A 21533-nucleotide genomic window follows, 5' to 3' on the forward strand; every position below is an offset into this window, starting at 1 on the left:
CAGTTTCCTAATTCCAGTATCTGCACTTCCTCCGGATCCTTGTTCCTCACCCTTTTTACTGTATTTTGTCTGTTCATGTTCATGAGCTAGAGATGGATGGTATTTGGAGCATTATTTATAGAAATAATTAGAGGCTGAGGATCTTGATGTCTTTTCACATGCCTGAGGGCACCAGCAAACCTGGATCACTTAAATCCAGAGTTTTGCGCTATTCTAAACTGACAGGTTGATTCTAAACTCACTCTTGCTCCTAAGAAGCTGCATTTTGGAGCTGTTTCATAGTGCAGGGCTGGAGAGGGGCCAGACATGCAACTAGACCTCCTGGCCACTTCAATTCTGACAGATCTACAAATGCCCCTAGGTCATTTTTTGGATTTCCTCACTAGTTAGTTTGTTAGTTTAAAACAAACAAACATGTACTTATATTTTACTTAGCCCCACCCCCAGTTTAGTTTAGTATTGGAAGCAGAAAATAAGTTCTTACTTTTCAGAACTTAAGTTACTGTAGCATTAACCTCAAACCAAATGACCATAAGGTTAGAGATACTGCACTATGTCCTAATTTACATTTTAGTCAATACGGCCAGCTGAACTGCTTGGGTAAATTATACAGTGGCAGTTAGTGGTCAGTTGCCTGATTTTGTTTTTAGAAAAGATTTTCTTTTTTTAATCTTATATGCATGAGTGTTTTGTGTGTCTGTGTCCCATGTGTGGACAGTGCCCACAGAAGTCAGAAGAGGGCATTGGAAACTCGGGAACAGATGGTTTATTGCCATCATGTGGACGCTGACAAACAGCCCATGGCCCTCTGGAAGGACAGCCAGTGCTCTTAATTGAATATCCATCTCTCCAGTACCGGTTGCCTCATTTTTAAAATCATATCTCTGTCATTTATTCACAGTGTGCCGCTAAGCAAGTGAATTAACTATTCTGTGTGTTTTTTTTACTTGTCTAGAAAAATGGAAATAACAATTGTACTTCATAGGGTGGTTGTGCTGATTGAGCTAGTAACTAAGTTGATTAGCTTACCCTTTGGGATAATGACTCCATACATTTTAGATACTCCTTTCACATCTTGGAAAATTGTTGACTATTTTATTATAAATTTTTTACCCCTTTTGATTTTGTGGATAGGGTCACTAAATCACCCTGGCTGGCCTGGAACATGCTGACCTTGAATTTGCAGCACAGTGCTCCAGCTTTATCCAAGTTCTGGAAGTACAAGTTGCCACACCCAGCTTTTCCCCTCATTTTTCATAAAATACCCTTTCTGGTTCTCTTACTTTCAACTTTAGCTTTGGTTGTGTTTTTGCCTTCTAGTTAGCTATTTGTTCTCTGGACATATTTTAGAATGACATGAGGTTCAGGTGTTTGTTAGCCTTATGGAAATTATTAAGCAAGGAAGAGAAATTCTTGCGCTTGAGAAGCTGTCTACCTCTAAGTGGGGTTATGATAGGCAGGTATCCCTGGCTAGGAAAAGTAGCAGCTAGGTGTGTGGCTCGTGGCCCCTACAGTGTAGAATGAGATGGCCCTTGGCATTCTTGACGGAGTTAGAGGACTGATGAGGACTTTACCCTAACATGTTTTTAGGGCTGGGCTGTAGAACCTAGGGGAAGGAGAGTTCCTCATTAGACCACACTGTGGAAATTAACTGCTGCCAAGTAGTCTTTGGTAGATATTGTTTTCAGGGTTGGCTTTTGTTTGATTTGCAGCTAATCTGTCTTCTTGCTGCTTATCTCTTACCTTTAAATTGGTTTAGAAGTTGACTACACAGAGGGTTAAGATGAGGGTGGAGATACTATGATGATAATTTCCATTATTACAGTTTATTACTATAAGGTATCCAGTTTTTACAAATGAGGAAAATAGTATGGTTGGGTTTTTATGAGATAAAAGTAGGAAGTATTTAAACTTAGGTTTCCTGATCTGAAATATAGTACAATCAGAATCAATAGCAAACAAGTTTAATAGGACATAGTTGTACCTTGCTAAAATAAAAAGTATTTTCTCATTCTGCGTACTAAAGTATAATTTTGTTTCTAGATTTTGTTTGGTTTTTTATTTCTGTTTTTTCAAGACAAGGTTTCTCTGTGTAACAGAGCCCTGGCTGTCCTAGGCTTACTTTGTAGACCAGGCTGGCCTTGAACTCAGAGGCCTTGAACTCTGCCTGCTTCTGCCTCCAGTGCTGAAACTAAAGGCGTGCGCCACCATGCTTGGCCTTAGATTTTTTTTTTTTAAAGCCTGTTTTTCTTGGTCTTTTCTTTCATTTACTTTGACTGTAGGTAAGAGTAGATAGGATTACCCCTCCTTGTCCCAGGATGGACACTAGTGTGTTGTGTCTAATAGTGCCAACTCCTGCCTTCTTGTCTCCTTAGGACATTGCAACAAAGGAATTGTCAGTTGAGGGGATGCTGGGTTGTAGTCTCACTGCTCCTCAGATCTTTGGGAAAAGACAGCTAACAGTTACCAGGTTTTCTTTATTTCTTTGTCTATGATGTGTACACTCTTCTTGTCCCCTTTCCTTGGTAATAATCTGAGAATCTAAAATGAGGTCTAGAGGTCACAGCATTCATGAATATCTTATGCTGCTGCACCAATCTTCCTTTTTATTTATTTTGAATTACATTATTTATTTTTGTTGTGTCCATTGTGTTTGTGTGCCTGTGGGGGCCCAGTCAGAGAAAACTTGGGGAGTTAATTTTGGGAACAATCTCAGATCATAAGTCTTAGCAGCAGACACTTTTACAAGGCAATCCATCTTGCTGATTCCCCCCCCCTTTTTTTCTCTTTGTGATCTTCTAACTCTAAATTAACCTGCTAATCATTTCTTAAATGATTTCTTTTAAATTGTATCTGTACATGTGAGCATAGTGCCTATGGAGGCTGGAGATCTCCTGGAGCTGGATTTATAGGCAATTGTAAGCTCACCCCCTTGCTCAGGGAACCCAACTTGGTCCTCTGCAAGAACATAACTGCTTTGCCATGTCTTTCCCTCCAACTTGTCAATTCTGGGTGCTCTTAGATACTGAAAAGAGACTGTTTCTTCTTAAAGTTGACGTTTCATATTTTTGGTATGTCCTAAATAATTCTTTGAGCTAGTTCTGTGTGTGGCCTTTTGAGGGTTTGAGTTTTGTTTTATACCGAGGGAAGCTCAATGTTTTAGCGGATGCTCATGTGAGAGCTCTAAGGCTGGGGTTAGGGGTGCTCAGTCAGTAAAGCATCTGTACTGTAAGCATGAGGCCCAGAGTTTGATACCCAGAACTCATGCTGAATTGGCTCATGCTTGCAATTCCAGAACTGGGGAGGTGAAGACAGGAGGATTTGGGGGCCTCACTGACTATCCAGTGTACCCTAATTAGTGTGCACCAGTCCAAAGGACATAGGTGTTCCTGAGGATGACTTCCAAGGTTGTTGTCTAGCTTCCACATGCAAGTGACACACATATATGTGCACCCATGTACATGAATACACAGTTTAAAAATAAAACAGAAAGATCAAGAGCTAACACCTTGTTTCAGAGTTGTGACTTTGTGGCAACAGTGGAATTTACAGTCAGCCAGTCACCCCTACTTTTCTCAGCTTCTATCTTCGTTTCACAGAACTTAATCATCCATGTAAGTTCCTCTGTGCCTGCATCCTAGCTATATGGAGAGTAAATAAAAAGGCCCATTGGCTTTTATCTAGAGTGGACTAGACTCATAGAACTTAGGTTTACCTTTTGCTTCATTTGACAGGTTGACCTATGGCTTTGGTACCCTCAATAAAATCAAATTGGAATGCCTTGGTTGACTATTTTTCTCATTGGTTCATTCAAGAAGGCCAAGGACACAGTAAAATCTGTTTGTCCTGTCTTATATGTCTTTTATTATTAATTGTTAGTAATTATTATTTAATTGTTAGCTGGCACTGTTGTTTTACAGCAGTGTGTTGTAAAAACAATGTGTGTTGTTCCGGCTTAACTTACCATAAATTTGGGTGTGTTCAGTTGCTATTAAAGCAGCATTTGAATCCATCCTAACCATCTAGTGCCCCATTTTTAGCTTAAAGTAGTCTCTATTGTTTTTATATTGTTGTTATACATGTAAAAGTTTTCAAGGGTCAGCCTCTGGAAAGTAATTTTCAAAAGTCGTTTTAAAGAAGAAAGCTTTTAAAAACCCTTTTTTGATTGGCATTATGTACATTTTAATAGTAAGTGAAACAGCTTTTACCTATTAGCGGTGGTGATGTATTATGTTTAGCCCCTTGTAGATAAGGTTTGAAAAATTCAACCTGCTGCTCCTTATACTTTAGTGAGGTTCAAAGCAGAATGGAGGCAGGGATTATAGAAACCCTTTTTACTGTTAGTTTCTTCTATAGATTGAAGTCAAATTGGTTTTGTTTACTGTGGTTTGAATCCAGGGCTTTATGCATGCTAACCACTTAGTTATATACTGTTATCCTAAAAACGTTGGTCTTTACATGTGAGCTTTGTTTTTCTAAAGTGGATTGCACTGTCAGCTTAATTCACCTAGTGTTTGATGTGTGCTCTGTGTTCAGCCTCAGGAGGACCAAGGTTCTACACTGTGGAGAAAGTTGAGGGGAAATAACTTTGACAGTGCAGCTTGTCCCTTGTGCTCTGAGTGGGTGTTGAGAGTGGGATTTACATAGGATTTTGAAGGAAATGGTATGTAAGCAAAGTCATTACTCTAAGGTCACTGGCACATTCAGTACTCTGGGGAAGGTACACTAATATTAGCACAGTATAGGTTAGGGGTGCCAGCCCCAGCTTGTTTTCATTGTCTAACTATAGATTGTGAAAAGTTATTTAAGCTTTCTGAACCTCGGTTATGTTATCTGTAGAATGGCTAACAATATCACAGAATTACTAAGATTAAGTGATACTAAGCCATTAATCCCAGCATTTAGGCAGGTGAGGTAGTAGGATTTCCATGATTCATTTGAAGGCATTTGGGTCTATAGAGTGAGATCATGTCTGGAACAAACAGCATCCCCACCCAAGATCTCCCTAAGATGCCATAAGACAGCATCTCTCACACAGTTAAAGCAAAGTCTTTATAAGATACTTTTAATCAAAGTGAAATTTCATCACTTTCTCCCTCCTAAAAAACTTCTTAAAAATAAACTTCATTTTAAAAGAGGGGGGAAAAAGGAGCTGTGGACAGGGCATGGTAGCACATGGCTTTAATCCCAGCACTTGCAAAGAAGAAGCAGATGTATCTCTGTGAGTTTGGGGCCAGCCTGGTTTACAGAGTGAGCTATAGGACAGCCAGGGCTATATAGTTCTCTTGTACTTCTTTGCACTGTTGGATTTTTCTGGTATTGGTGTTAACTGCCAGTGTCCTTCCTAGCCTAAGGAAGTCAGAGGGTTCAAAGTAAAGGCTATAAACTTTTTAGAAGTAGTGCTGAGCAGTCTTCATGCTGAGCAGATGATTAAGTTACAGGGTGAATATAATATAGCACAATATTCCTGTCTTGGTAGGAATGCAGGGAAGGCTGCCCTTTTTTGTTTGTTTGATCATATTTTCTTTTTTTTTTTTTTTTTTTTTTGTTCCCTGCGCCACTTCCCTCAATATAGACTTTCTCTGTACCTTTGGTTGTCCTGGAACTTTTTCTGTAGACCAGACTGGTCTTGAACTCAGAGAGCTTTGCCTGCCTCTGCTTCCCAAGTACTAGGATTAAAGGCATGCACCACCACTACCCAGCCATATTTTCTTTTTAAAAATACTAATTTTGGGGGCTGGAGAGATGGCTCAGAGGTTAAGAGCACTGGCTGTTCTTCCAAAGGTCCTGAGTTCAATTCCCAGGCAACCACATGGTGGCTCATTACCATCTATAGTAAGATCTGGTGTGCAGGCAGAATGTTGTATAAGTAATAAATCTTTAAATACTAGTTTGTGTGTGTATATGTGCACATGCACGTGTGTGTATGTGCATGTGTGAGCAAGCAGAGTGTTACAGGTGGTTCTGAATCTTCTTACATGGGTCTTGGAAACTAAACCTAGGGCCTCTGTAAGAGCACTATTCACTCTTTGCCTTTGGGTCGTCTCCAGTCCCGTGAGGGACGTCTTATAGCAGACCAACAAGTATCTACTTTACTTGGCTGCTTGGGAAAACCATGAGAGACACATTTGCTAAGTGTTCCTTGCTTAGAGACAGTCGGGGAGAGGAGGCACTTACATGAAGTGGGAAAAGAGGACCAGGCATTGCATAGTAGTATATGGACTAGGAAGCCTGTCACATTTTGTTGAGAAGGCAGGATCACTAAGCCGAACCTTTCTCTAGAGACTTCTCCTCTGAGGCCAGATACTCTTATAAGAATGACTGCAGTTTTTGGGTGAGGAGCTAGCTCAAACTCCAGGAGGTAGTAGGACATGGAGTACACTGTCGTGCACATGGATTGCTCAGTTAGGCCTGGAAAGGAAAATGCTCTCTCCGTGGCTAACCATGTTACATGCTGTCCTATGACAGATCTCACCATACTGCAGTTCTTTTGCAGAGTTAAGCTTTTCCATGGCAGAGCACAGAGTTCCCCCCCCTACCCCCCAAAGCCCAGTAGCAGGGGGCAGTGGGCCTTGTATTGTAGTAGATACTTAAAACAACTAGACTTGGCTATTCATGGATGTTACAGACTTTATATTCTCCTGTCTCCCTCTAACCCTGGGTTTAAGCCAGGTATAATGGTGCACATCTTTACAACCAGGGTTACGAAGAGAGACTGTCTCAAAAAAAAAAAGGTAGTGGTTGCTTTAAAATAAGCCATATTACCTCAACTCCCACACTTTGATTTTTGTGTTTGGGGTCATTTCTGTCCCTGTCATGTGCTTCTCGCATTCCATATTTATTTATATGCAGCCTTTTTCTAACCATACTACATAAGCCTTATCTGCATGCCACATTTACTATCATATTTGCCTGGCTCTGGTGACTACACTTTTTTTCCTTCTCTCTCAGTAACTTCTTTTACTTCCTTTTTTACTTCTTTTCCTCTTAAACCTTTGAGCATTAGAGTAAATTACTCTGTGGCTGACCTGAACTTGCTTTACAGACCCAGGCTGGCCTTGAACTCACAGAGATCCACCTGCCTCTGCCTCCTGAGTGCTGGGATTAAGGGCATGTGCCATCATACTCCACCTGAGCATGAATCTTATGCTTAATTCTTAAACCAGTGACTTCAAACCTCTTAAAAAATAAAAAATAATAAAAAATAAAAACCTACACCAAGTGACAGCCTTGTATTAGTACAGATATGAAAATGAAACTTAGGTTTCAGAAACTAGTTTATATGCTTTATCTTTATTTAATGGCATTTTGTTTTGTTAGATCCTTTTTTTAAATGAAGACTTTAAAATCCTTTTTATAAAACTTAAAATATAGTTACTTTATTTTCTAGTTTCTCTTTCCTCCAACACTGCCTGTGTGTGTGTCCTGCCTTGTTCCCTCTTGAATTCATGGCTTCTTTTTCTTGGTTACATACACATACTCACACACGACTACATATGTAAGTACAAACTGCTCCGTCTAATTAGTGTTTCTTTTAGCTATTGTTTTCAGGGCTAGTTGGTGATGGATAGCCAGTTAGGGGTTCTCATCCCTGAGGAAGACTGTTTCTCCCAGCATTCCTTAGTTGCTTGTACTTCTTTCACTAGAGGTGGGGGTATGTGAGATTTCTCCTTTTCATATTAGCATTTCTGTTGGTGGTAAACTTCTTCAGGTACTGTTTAGGCAACCATGTTGTTGAGGTATTGTGGGTGAAGCTTCCATGTTACTTATAGGAGATCTAGTCTCACAGTAGGTTTTCTGGTCTTTTGGCTCTTCCAGTTCTTCCAGACCCCTACCCCATTCCATGACGTTCCCTAAACTTTAGGTATAGGAGTTGTGTAGATGGGTTTGTTGTGGCTAGGTACCCCAGTAATACTGGTTCTGGACATTTTGATCAGTTGTGGTTTTCTGTAATGGTCTGTGTTACAGAGTTAAGTTTCTTTCATGAGAGTGAGAGGTACTTTTACCTTTGATGAGTGGTATAAGAATAAATAATTTAGAATGCAATTAGAAGTTAAATGCTGGTATAATCAAGTGTTGGAAGTAGGTTCTCTAAAATCTGAAGACTTTACTGATCCCGTGTAGTTAACTAGGTTTCAGGTAACAGGTGTGGTTTTTCTTCTGTTGAGTGGGCTTTAACTGGTTAGACAGCTGTTGGTTACCACCAGGATATGCATGCCTCTATTGCACCCTTAAAGTTATTGTATCATGCTGATCATTGTTGTGGTTCATTAAGTGTTGTAGTTGGAGAGGGCTGTTGCTTGCTTTCCTTGTTTGGAAGCTGTCGTAGGGATTTTATTGTGAAGAGACGCCGTGACCTTGGCAACTCTGAATAAGAAAAATACTTAACTGGGGCTGGCTTACAGCTTTTGATGTTTAGTCCTTTATGCCATGAGAAGCATGTAGGCGGAAATGGTGCTGGAGAGGTAACTGAGAGGCCTACATCCAGATAGCAAACAGCAGGAAGAGACACACTGGATCCTGCCTTGAGCACTTGAAAGCTCAAGACCTGCCCCCTGTGGTAGAAACAACTTCCGCCATCAAGGCCATACCTACTCAGATAAGGCCACTCTCTATGAGCCTATGAGGGTCGTTTTCATTTGAACTACCACAGAAGCTCACATAGCACCTTCTTGTACTGTAAAAGTCTTCAGGAGAATGCTTTCAGGTCAGATTCAGATCTTCTGTGTCTTGTCTGAAGTACATGGTACCGTCAGCAATAATGGCTTACCTCCAACTTCTGGGAGAACACCAAAGGCAACAACAGTAGCCTGTATTGTTTTTGGTGTCTTTTGAGCTCCCCTGATAGAGACAATTTGAAAGGGAGTTTCTCATGCCTGGTCTTGGGGGTTTTGTTAGTGTTTTACCCTCTTCTTTTCCTCCCTCTTTCTCTTCGGTATTGACTTCTTTTTTCTCCTTTCAGATCACTTAAAGATTTATTTTTTTTTTTTATTATTTCTAATATGTGTGTGTGTTTTTCTGTGTGTGTCTGTAAGGGTGTCTACAGGTGCTTTGGGAGGCCAAATGGTCAGATTCCTCTTGCAGGCAGTTCTGAGCCACTTGGCTTGTGTGTTAAGAGTTGAACTTGGGTCCTGTAAGAACAGTACATGCATTAACCACTGAGCCGTTTCTTCAGTCCTATATACTTCATTTTACTATGAGCCATCGACTCTGTTATTTTCCATCATGCTGTACTTTATATTTTTAAAATGTTGAGTTCAAGACCCTCTAAATTGAATTTACAACCTACTTCCGGTGGTCTCATTCATTCTTTTGAATTCTTTGTGCGCTGGCTTTACCTTTATCTTTACCCCCACCTGAGATCATGTCAGCTGTCTTATCTGACATCTTTCTCCACTTGAATGGCAGTGAGAATCTCAAAAGTGACATGTCAGGCAAAGCATGATTCCTGTTGTGCTCCAGTCTCATCCCTCTCAACAGTGGTGTTCATTGTTGCAGTCACCTTGTAGATGTTACTGGAGTACTACTACACAAGCCCACTTCCAGGGCTCAGATCGGATGCCTCGTGTTGGGACCTTGGTTCAGTTGTTAAATCTCTGCTTTTTTGCCTTCATTTTAATAAAGTGGGGCTGTCAACTGTTCCCACCTGGTACAGTTGTATAGACTGGAGTTTTCGCCTCTAAAGGATATAAAGTTCAGCTGGTATTACCATGTTGTTTGTGTCCCTCACATTCACTTCTGATACAGTAGCAATCTGTCTTGGCTCTGAATTCTAAATAAGTCCTTTATTTGACCACATATCACCACATCCATCAATACCACATTGATCTGTGCAGCCAACATCCTTTACCCAAATTACTAAAGTAGCTTCTTTACTGAATCTGCTTCTGCTGTCCCTCCCCTACTTGTTTCAACAAAACAGTCAAGCCCATTTTAAAACCAAAACCAGAGCATGTCTCCATCTAGTTCAAAAGTCCCAGAAGACTTCTAATAGATTCCAGTTTGGGCCCCTTACTTCCTCAAGACCTTTCATCAGTCAAACAGTGCCATGCCTGTGATTGCCTGGCAAGCTGGTTAACAGACAGACTATAATTCCATAGGCTCATGATGCCTGAGACCCTGCCATGAACTTCCAGAGAACAGTGTTTTCCATTCAGGTGCTGCACAGTGGAGGTCCACAGAGTGGTATGGTTTATCATTTATTTATCAAGGTCACAGGGGGGCAGGGACATTTCTGTCCTTGCTTGAAGAAGAAACAGACTTAAAAGAAGTTCATGATACATTAAAGATTTTAGTATCAGTAAGCTACAAAGCTGGGTTCAGACTGTATTTGTCTGATACTGAGTCCATGATGCCTGAAACTGCAGGGCAGACAGGAGTGATTTCACTGAAAGACAGCTCCCCAAAAATAAGAGGTTTAAGCAGGAGACTTTGGTTAGTCAGACAGTGGAAAATGGAAGGGCACTGTTATTTAAGACATGGGAGCAGCATGGGCAAGGCCTGTGGGTCTGAAGCCTGAGTGTGAAAGGTAGACCATGAAAGATGAATGTGGAAATTTTGTTGGTGATAGAGGCTAAAAGGCTTTGAGTTACACAAATTATGTTCTCAAACTGATTATGTAGAAAACCATTTTTTTAAACAAATATGTCAAACATACCAAAAAAAAAAAAAAAAAAAGGCAGTCTTTAACAATACCTTCTTTCCCAAAGGTAGCAAGGCATCACCATACTTACAAACTCCGTACGTGTTAATGTCACCTCCTGAATGCCTTGGCCCTTTTCACTGGCATTGCCGCTGAGGTTTATCTCTGTTCCTATCTGGCTGGAGAGCTGGTTTGGTAGAAATACCCCGTTGTTAATTCATCCTATTACAGAAAACACACGTGTACACACACATACACACAGTTCTATAAAACGACAATTACTTCCCGACACTGGTCGGCTCCATCTCCAACAGATGGAGAGCATATTCTTCTGTCTTCTGGCAAAGGGAAGTGTTACCTACCTTGTACTTTGCCTGTTCATTAGAAAATTAATCCATTTCCCCCAAAGAAATCTAGGTTCTCTTTGGTAAGACACATAGAGACCTGAAAAAAATCTGTGCTTGGTGGCACATGTATTTGATAGCAACACTCAGGAATCTGAGCCAGTAAGATTGTAAGTTAGAGGCTGCCTGGGCTGCCTTGCAAGACATTTTTTTTTTTTTCCAAAAACCAAACTGAACAAAACCTCCAAAACTGAGAATGTCAATTTGATCCCAAAGACTAAATGTTCTTGTATTTAATTTTAATTTTAAAAAAGATGTTTAGCTTTTTAAATTTACCTGTAGTTAGTTTTTATGGATATTGTGAGGTGAAGTCTAATGGGCTTTTTTTTTTTCCCCACCCAAAAAGTGGGACGTTAGTCTTTACCCTTTATTTTAATTATACTTAAAAGTGTTGATACATAGTTAGGGTATATATTTCCTTTTTTTTAAAAAATAGTTTCCCATTTTTAAAATCTTTACATGTTACTTAGATTTCTTTTTTAAAGGTGAATTTTGGAATTAGTTTGTCAAACTAAAGGAAGTATGTCACATAGATAGTGGAAAGTTCCATGACTGGGGAGGTGCTAGAAACAGGGTGCAAGGATGAGACTGAAATTCTTGGGAAATGGTTACCTTGAGCAAAAGAAGTAAATTGTGAGTATGTATTTGTTGAAGATTATGGGAACTAGGTTTCTTACTCTATGAGAAAGGAACTAACAAACATGGAAAGATGAAAAGAACTGAGAAATGTTGGGTTGGAATTGGACTGATAAGTATGATCTTTATTTAACATGTAACAATATTTGTAAAAAATAGTTACAAGGAATGTTAACTATGTATACATAGCACTTTCTGGCTAGAAGTACCTACATCTTAGCTTCAGTCCTAGCATCTAAACGTTTGTTGCTAAATTGTCTTTGGGGAAATAGGTACTTCTAGGAGTTGGAACTGGGAAAATACCAGATGAATTTGGAGTATCTTTAACAAGGAAATGGTTAAGCTTTCAAAGACCAGAAAATGTCAGAAGGACACTAAAGCTATTTGAGTTTGCACTTGGCCAAATCTGGGACATGTTGAGTGCCAGTGGATGAAGAGGCACTGCTGTTCTTTTGATAAATGTAGAAGGAATGATGGCTAGAGTATCACTACCTGTCAGGTGTCATAGAGATGGGGATCATCTGGATGTTGGCTGGGAGTTGGTATTTGACAACGAACAAGATACTGGCAGACCCTAACAATTGCTCCAGCAAAGTGATTATTTTGGAGAGGAAAAATGATAGGACTTTAGAGGAACCTGCTAGACATTGGCTTGACCAGATGGTTGAGATCATCCATATAGGGAGGAGTTGCTGTTGGTTCCACTTATGTGGTGTGTCCTATGTTGCTACCACTCTGGCTATGAGGAAATATAGACAAGTCTTAGGCTGAGGGGTGACCCCATGAAATGAAAGGACCCAGCGGGGACATAAAAGTCAGCAAAACAATGAGGGGCTATTGCAGATCAAAAGCTATCAGCAGAGACCTGGCACTTGGAGGCCCTTTGGACCACAAAGGGTGCTGTGGCCATGTCATAACTGAACTAGGACCTGTGGGCTGGATTTGTAGTAGTGTTGGCTTCTTGCTGTGGAGGTTTGTGCTCTGGTTCTACAGAAGAGTGAGTGCTTTTGTCTTTTAGATTTCTCACCGGGATCAGAAGACTGGGAATTATATATGTAGACTTCTGTGCTTGAAATTATTTCAAAGTGAAACTAATACTAAATTAGCTTAAATTAAACTAATCTGTTAAAAGTTTTGATTTCTGACACTGTCTCTTTTTGTCTAGCTACAGTGTTCTTGTTTTAGTTTTGTTTGAACTTTTGGGGGAGTTTTCAAGAAAGTGTGTAATTTTCCTCATACAGTTTTTGCCCACTTATATTTTAAGTTAGTCTTTGGAGTCAATTCAGAATGATATTGAAGGAATTATAGAGTGAGACACTACCTTTAAGTGGCAGCACTGATTGCTATTTGTGATCATTTTGTCTATATTTTACTGTAATGTTAACATTTAAATGAGAAAGAAAATTGAGTGACATCCCAAAGCCCTGGGGTTGAACAGAGACTAAGCGGGAGACCTGATTAGCCCAAGGTGCAACTATTTCCACTTCCCTGCCTCCTTTCTGGTAACTGCTGAGCTGTCCTGATCTCTCATGATTTGAATTCACTTTGTGATGCCTCCTGTATAAGACAGACAGAAGTAGGGGTGGGCATGGGGTCCAGGAAGCAAGCTACAGTCACATCTTGGGGATTATGTTTAAAATTTAACTTGCCCTTTGTGTATGTACTATATAGTGGAGAATCAAGGAATTGAGTTTTTCGGTTTGTTTGTTTGTTTGTTTTGTTTTTGAGACAGGGTCTTTCTACTTATATCCCAGCTCTCCTGGAACTCCCTCTGTAGAGCAGGCTGGCCTTGAACTCAAAGATCCACCTGCCTCTGCCTTCCAAGTATTGGGATTAAAGGTGTGTATCACACCCAGCTTTTAGACCTAGTTCTTAAAAAAACAAAGCAACAAAAAACCCGAGCCAGTGATGTGTGTATTACTTGGGCACTGTAGTATGTGAGATATTGCAATGTGTTGGCTGCGAGTTCCTGGGGCAGGGCCTGTCTGGTCATCCTCCATGCATCTGGGCTTTTGGGTGTCTTGTGCCTTTTTTCCTTGGGCAGAGAAGTGCTTTACTGCTAGGAGGACAGATGCACAGACATTGCTGGGATAATGTAAAGCTAAGTCACACACACACACACACGTATATATAATTATTATTTATGTGTGAGTCCTGCCACTGTAAATGGTTAAAAAGTTTCCATTTTTTCCAAATCATTTCTGTTGTCTTCTATCTATAAGAATGTTTAATTTCCATATGTAATCATAGCACAAATATGTAAATAGGCATTTTATGTATCTAGAATCTTTACAATTATTATGTACTATTTAAGTAGATACCATATTTGCTTTATCATTTTCAAGTGATAAAAGACTTAACTTCCTAATTGATCTCACTGGAACAGTCTTTTTTGTTTATCTTTTTGTTTTTTTCTGGTTTCTTGAGAGAGCATTTCTCTATGTAAGCTCTGGCTGTCCTGGACACTCTTTGTAGGCCAGGCTGGCTTCAGAGATGTGCCTGCCTCTGCCCTTTTTTTTTTTTTTTTTTTTTTTTTGAACCAATTTATATCTTTAGAAATTTGTAAGAATGTTTGCTGCTTTTGTTATGTTTGTACTGTCCTCAGGCTAAATTCACCAGATGGGATATGGTCTTAAGTTGTCACTGTGACAGGGTCTCACTATCGAGCTTTGGCTAGACTGGAACTTGGTATGTTGACCAGGCCAGTCTCTAGCTCACAGACATATGCCTGCCTGCTTCTACCTCCCTGGGTGCTAGGTTAAAGGTGTGTGTCACCATGCCTGGCCCCCTTAAATATTTTTTCAAATTCATGATGATCCTTAGCCTCACAGTTGCTGCAATCAGAGGTGTACACCACCATACGTGGCTTTATTTTTTAAAAATTTAACATCTATAGATTAGTGTCTTATTTTGGGGCCTGTAAATATTTCATCATGGTTGTCGATAGATTTTTCTTTCATGAATTTTATGGCTGATGTTGTGTATATTTTTTGACCCTAGAAGAGCTAATGTCTTACACCTGCAGTGTTCTAGTAGATTTTTTTGAGTCCCAAAAGCTTGTGAGCTCTGACTGTCTTGGTTCCTTAAGATGTTTTCAGAGTCCTTTTTTGGGATTCCCTTGCCAGAGAGTTACCAGCAGTATCAGTAATAGTTATACTGAGGTCAGTCCCTAAAGACAAGCTAGAATCTGTGTGCAAACCGTCAGTGGACAGATACACATGCCTAGTCTGCTAATTTACATGCACATGAAGCAGATGATACACATACATCCATGTTTAACATGTGACAACTCAGTATGGCAAACTTCAAGATTCCTTTCTTAGTGTTTCTCCTAATATAGCAGCATTGCATTGTCTTGCTGCTGGTTGGAGGAAGGCTTTTGTCTGAAGTGTAGACTGGATTGTGGAGTGGGCATTTCGTATCCTGTCTTTCTGTTTACGAGACACATAATTTAACTTTTAAGCCTTGATGTGTAAAAGGGAACACTAACACTTATGTAAAGGATCTGGTAGTGCGTGTGGCACGTGTTAGGCATGCAACGAATTAGCAATGGCCATTGCTAATTCATATCTGACCCAAGTTGTTGGTCAGAATTCTCAAACAAGAAAAACATGTGTATCTGGGATGTTTCTTGCTTAACATATGGTATAGTAAAAGGATCATGACTTTTGGAATCAAAAGAATTTGAGTTAAAGCAGATCAACTCCTAACGTATCTAGAAAAGTGACTTAGAACAAATAATTCATCAGTTTTCCCCCTTGTATCTATTTCTATCTGTATCACCTAGGGAAACCAGACAGCTGGATATGTTGGAAGTTGCTTAATGTATAATAATTAGTAGTAGTATTAGCAGCACATTTCTTAGACACTGATTAAAGATAAACACTTTTTACTGTTTGGCCTCATAAAATGAAATAAACCAATAAATTCTCTGATATAAAGATAACTTATAGAGAAGATCACATTTCAGCAACTTCTAGGATCCTGGTCTCATATGACCTGATAGGGTAGGAGGGTATTTCTGAACTCAAGAATGCTTCAGAAAGGTGAGAAGAGTGATGTATGGCTCAGGAGCACTTCTGAACAAGATAGTTGGACAGGAACAGCAGAAACAGGAAGATGCCATAGGCCATCCAGGACTGGAGAATGAGGTATTGTCAGAGAAGCAAGTGGAGGAAAGCTTATTCTCTTGTTCTGGTGACTGGTACTGGAACTTTGTGGGAACATTTGCTACATCAGGAAGATGGAAGTGGCCACCTCAGAACCAGAGGGTAGAACCAATAGAAAAGAGCAGGGTTGTGATTAAGCAGTGCAGTACAAGCAAAAACTAGGAATTGATACTTACCCTATAGTAGTAGTTCAGGGTAGGACATGGAGGCTGACAGGCAATGAGCAACATTCACTATCTTTGCTGTTGAAAATAAATTAAGCCAGATGTAATGGCATACACTGATAATTTCAGTACTTAAAAGGCTGAGGCGAGAGGATTGCTGTGAGTTTCATACCAGTCTGGGCAATAGAATGAGACCCTGTTCCCAAAAATTAAAAAAAAGTAAAAATGTATTGGTGACTTCATGCGAATACACACACATCATCTTGCAGAAATCCTTCCCACTACAAATGGCACCACCTAGCATCGTCACATGAGCACCCTGACCATAACGGTTAATGAGTCCTGCAGAGCACACCACATTCTGGTCTATAGCCTACCTCTTGAGTGCTACTTTCGAACGTTGTGTATTTCTTTCAGTTGCTCTGTACTTTGTCTGACATCTCTAAGTGTTTTGTTTTTTTAGTCCCTGTTGTGTACTATGTTGTATGAAATAGAAGCTTCTTACTCCCCAACTGATAATAGTGTACTCTGAGATTCTAGAAATGAGAGAACTTTATCAGTCAGGGTTCCAGTAGAAAACAGATGGCACATTCAAACTGGTAATTTGAGGAACATTTAATTATACCATTTAGAGTTCATTCAGGAAAAGAGAAGCTTTGTATTCTATGAAGAATATGGCATAAGGAGTTTTGATATAAGAATTAAGAATTGGTCCAACATGGGAAGAACTGGAATTGGGAAAGCCCGCCAGGCTGTTGATGATGACCAGAAAGTAGTAGATCTTCTTGGGAGTTTGTGGGGGAGCTGCTGGGAGTCTTGGTCTGCTGGAGTTGTCTCCAGGTATCAGCCTCTCTTTTTCTTCTGTGTTCCTAATCTCTCTTGTGCTTCTGTTTGTACACTTTAATTCTCCCTCCCGGAAAAGACAAAGTAACCCCAGGCCCAGCCCTGGCTCCTAATCTGCTGAGCATGTGGAAAGGGATGTAGACAGCAATGCAGAAGGATAACCAAATTGGGAAAGTGGCATCTTCTGGCCTGGCATTCATGAATTGTTAATACCTCCTGAGCTAAAGGGCAAGAAGTACTTCCTGGGCGCAAAGAAAATGGCTAAATGTTTAGATTGCCAGATATCTGACAGAGCTATCCCTCTTAGTAAAAGTCTTTAACAGCCTCAGAAATTGCCTAGTCAGGGCCAGGAGAGTAAATCTGTTGTCCTATCTCCAAACTTCAGCAGAAGCCAGAGGGTGGGAGAGCCTATCCATTGTGTCTGGTGTTCTTCCTAGATTGTGGAGTAGTTTGTAGTAGGATGAAGACTGAGCCTAGAGGGCAGACAGTATATCCTCACAGGGGGTCTAGGCAGAATTATCTTGAGAACCGAAGACTTTTTTTTTTTTTTTTTAAAGCATGGAATGTATTCTGTTGTCATTCTGGCAATAGAAAGTCATTAGTTAAACCTACTTGGAAAGATAACTTTCTTGAAGATAATTGAGAGGACTTTGAGGAGAAAAGAATGAATTAGGGAATATAACACTCTTAGATGATGACAGAAAGACAACAAAAGTTAATACTAGTTTTCTACAAAACAGTGAGGTCACCAGCTTTCCACCAGGCTAGAGAGAACAGTCCACAGCTGGGACTGGAATGTATAGGCTCAAAGTCCTGGACCTCTCTGGCACACCTCTGTGCCCTGTCTGAAATGTGAAAAGATAGGAATATGGAGAAAATGAGGAAAGGGGAGAAAAGTATATTTTTAAACCTTTTTCAGATATGCATGAAAATACCTTACTGATGACCAGCTGACTTTGAGATGCTGATTTTTCTTTAGTTTGTGTGCGCACCCCCCACCCCCACCCCATACAAAGACACTTATTAGGTTGTTTTATATGCTGGTGATAAGTTGCAAATACTTTATATTTCTGGCTTATATTTATATTTAGGTTTATATTTATGTTGCTGGCATTTTGCTTTTTCTAACTGCTTTACTTGTAACTGCTACAAAGGATAAACTTGGAACACCTTTTGGTACTTATACTTCATGTGCACCAAGAATATGCAGGTCACCTGATACTTTGCAGGAGATAGTAGCTATTGTTTTTGTTTTTGTTTTTTTTTTTTCCCAGCACAAAAAAAATATTTAAGTTCCCAACACAAATGAGTTATTTTGGTTTTGAATTACAGAATTAAGTCCAAACTAAAATATGAAAAGAAATAACTTTCGTGTAGTGAGAGCTGAAATCTGTGAAGACATTCCGAACAACTGAACTTCTGCCCTATGTGATGCTCTCCAGTTTTTAAGAGTCTGTTAGGACAGTCCCTTCGTTGCCTTGGCTCTGCTTTTTCCCTGCTTTTTTTCTCTCTTTGCCTTCAGTCTTTCTCTGCCTCTGGTTCATCCACACTGGGTGTACTCGCCATGCTGGTCTAGAAGAGTCTTTTTTTTTTTCTCTCTTAACTTTGGTCTCCATTTTTGTGTCATCTTTTTCATCATCTGCCACACACTGCAGTTACTGCCAGATACCACAGTTACTGTTTCTTCAACATCTTTTATTTAAGCATCACTGCCAACTTTGAGAATACTTTTAAGTCTTTTGAGCTCCCTTAGGGCATTCTTTTTTTCTCTTTTCAGCACACATCTTTCTTTTCCACTTACTCTGTAAGCTTTTTTAGCCAGGCTTTATCTGAAAAACACAACCACGCTCCACACATAGGATACTAACTGGAAGTCCAGTACTTCCCATGGCTATTGTTTTTGTTTTTTCCCATTCAAGTCTATAAACCATTACTACAGGAAAAGAGGGATCATCCACGGTAAAGGAACGTTCAAGAGAGGGCTGGGAACATGACTTCAGAGGAATTACTCTATGTTAGTTTTCCCTATAGAAGTAGGGTTGGAAGTATCCAGGCAATCCCAGGCTAAATTGCTGATGTCCAGAGTGATATTTAGCCCTTGGTGGCTCTGATTTAGGAAAAATAGGGAACAAATAGCATGTCTATACTTCTAAACCTTCAGAAGCCACTTTTATTACAGAAGAGTTAACTAAACAACATGAAAAGTATTTTGTAGGGAGATTATCTCTGGAGGCAGCTTTTCAGACCTTCAACTGTGTTTTGTTCAATGTATCCTGTCAGCCACTAAGAACTAAGTTTTAGGAACTAGAAGTATGCTACAAACAAGGGGAGTTTAGATGTTGATGGAATTGTTCTTGACAGTTATAAAGATGATGGAAGAGGTAGAGAACCAGCTGGAACAGCATTGGAGGGCAGCACTGAAGAGGCATATGTATGACCTTGTTAAAAAAAAAAAAAACAACAAAAACCTGTCTAATACAAATGTGGCCTGTGAGGCTGCCATACTGGGCTCTCAGGAACTTGATGAATTCTGTGCCTCAGTTTCCTCTTCTGTAAAATATGGGTTCTGATCTTGTGAGAATTGAGTTAGTACATGTAATTGCTGGAACAGGGTTAAGCAGTATATTGAATCACCTTAGTAGATTGTCATGGAAAGAAGTGGTGTCTCTTGCAGAAGCATTCGGAAGTGATGGGAAGTGAATTTTTTTTTTAATATGAACATTTAAAAGACTGGCTTTGAGTCATGTGATTATATATAATTAGACCTAGTCCCGTGTCTATTTTAGATAAAAGATATATTAGATGTGCCTTATAGGAGCCAGGCATAGTCGCACACACCTTTAATCCTTGCACTCAGAACACAGAGGCAGAGGATCTCTGTGTTCTCTAGAGTTTGAGGCCAGCCTGGTCTACCTAGTGAATTCCAGGACAGCCAGGGCTACATAGAGAAGCCCTGTCTCAAAAAACCAAGCAAACCAAAAATGTCCATATTTTGGGGCTGGAGAGATGGCTCAGCAGTTAATGCTTATTGCTCTTCCAGAGAACCTGAGTTTGGTTCTCCGCACCCATCTTGGGCAGCTCACAACTGCCTGTAATTCTAGCTGGCCTCCAGGGGCACCATCACACAGATAGCATACACTTTCAAAGACATGCACACATACAATAAATCTTTTTTTTTTTTTAATGGGTTAAGCTTTCAAGTAGGGTTACTGCCCGTCTGCTGTGATTGTGTTTATTTCAGAAGTCCTCCTATTTCATGCACACCCAAGATAAGTTGGGTTTGGGTTTTTTTCCCCTTAAACCTCGACCCTGGATTTTACTTGTAAAAGTTCCAGCTCTGCTTTTAATGATGATGCTTTGTTTCTCTCACCCCTTTGGCGCCATCACTGAATGGTGCTAGTTCTATAAGGCCTAGTTCTTAAGCCATGTCAGTGTCCATGCAGCTTCTACTCTTTACTGTTTTAATGACATATGAAGATAGCAAGGAACAGCATTCTCTGCCCTTTAGGATTTTACATTTTAAATTTAAGGGGAGATGACACATTAAACATTTCTTTGTTTTTATTTATTAGACTGTACTATAGTTGTATTGGGAATGAGGAAACAGAGTAGGAGAGGAAGGAAGAACAGAGGTAAAAGTGTGAGGTAGCTGTTGTAAACAGGGTGCCAGGAGGACATCTTTGCTATCTGGTAATGCTTGTCTGTAGACTGAAAAGAGGTGAAAAGAAAAGTCATGTGGCTGGCGGGAGGGGTAGTGTGTGTGTGTGTGTGTGTGTGTGTGTGTGTGTGTGTGTGTGTAGCATGGTAAGTACAGTCTATGTAGAAGGAATGGTAGCCTGGACCAGAGCAAGGAGATGATTAATGTGATTAGTGTCTATAGGTAGTCCCATCTCAGCTTCCTTCAAGGAGGACTAAGAACTAACTTCATGGACCACTGTAGGAAGAGTGTACTAGGATTAGCTCATGTAAGTTTCATAGCCTCTTTTTTAGACAGTTGGTTTTTAAAGTCCTTTGATGAAGTTTGACCTTGTCTTATTTTTCTCTGACTCTGAGAAAGAGACAAGCCCAAGCAAAGGCAAAAATAAAATCCATTTAGGCAGCTGGAAAGATGACTTAGTAAGATCATATACTGCTCTTGCAGAAGACCCAGGTTCCATTCCCAGCACTCACTTCTAAAAACACAACTCATTCTCTGGCCTAAATCTAGCCCTAATACCTGTAAATTTGAGGGCAGGCAGGGTCAAGAAAAGGGCACTTTGGACATAATTTTATATTAAAAAGAGGTTAGATCTGATGTTTACATGGGTGATTGAGCATAGCTTACCCATAATAATAAACAGTTGAGTATTCCAGAGTCACTAGTCACCATAGACAGTTAACAATAAGTAAACCTGAACTGGGACGCATTTGCATCTGAGGAACTGGCTGTTTTGTTTTCAGGATAGTTCTGTTTCTCAGTCAGCGAGTGAAGTAGGCATGGATAGACCCTGAAACAATTGCTCCATCATCATTTGAGGCTCCTCCTCAGTGTAGAGGCCAGTCTAATAAATGAAAATAAAGAAATGAAAATGTGTTTTGTCACCTTTCTCCACTATAACTGAAGATGAATAAAAAATTGTGGTTTTGATTGCTTCTAATAACACATCCCAATATTTACTCCAGTTGAATTTGTAAG

General features: G+C 39.9%; 1 protein-coding gene and 1 pseudogene across 4 annotated transcripts in view; one reads left to right on the forward strand and one right to left on the reverse strand.

Moving 5' to 3' along the window:
- The window catches only part of Tcf20 (transcription factor 20), a 148276-nt gene that overhangs the window by 85169 nt on the left and 41574 nt on the right, over positions 1-21533 (forward strand). The gene's annotated exons all lie outside the window — the stretch shown is intronic.
- LOC132655955 (protein LLP homolog) lies at positions 18315-20242 on the reverse strand (annotated as a pseudogene).

The sequence above is a fragment of the Meriones unguiculatus genome, chromosome 8 (genome assembly GCF_030254825.1).
Source record: "Meriones unguiculatus strain TT.TT164.6M chromosome 8, Bangor_MerUng_6.1, whole genome shotgun sequence".
NCBI lineage: Eukaryota > Metazoa > Chordata > Mammalia > Rodentia > Muridae > Meriones > Meriones unguiculatus.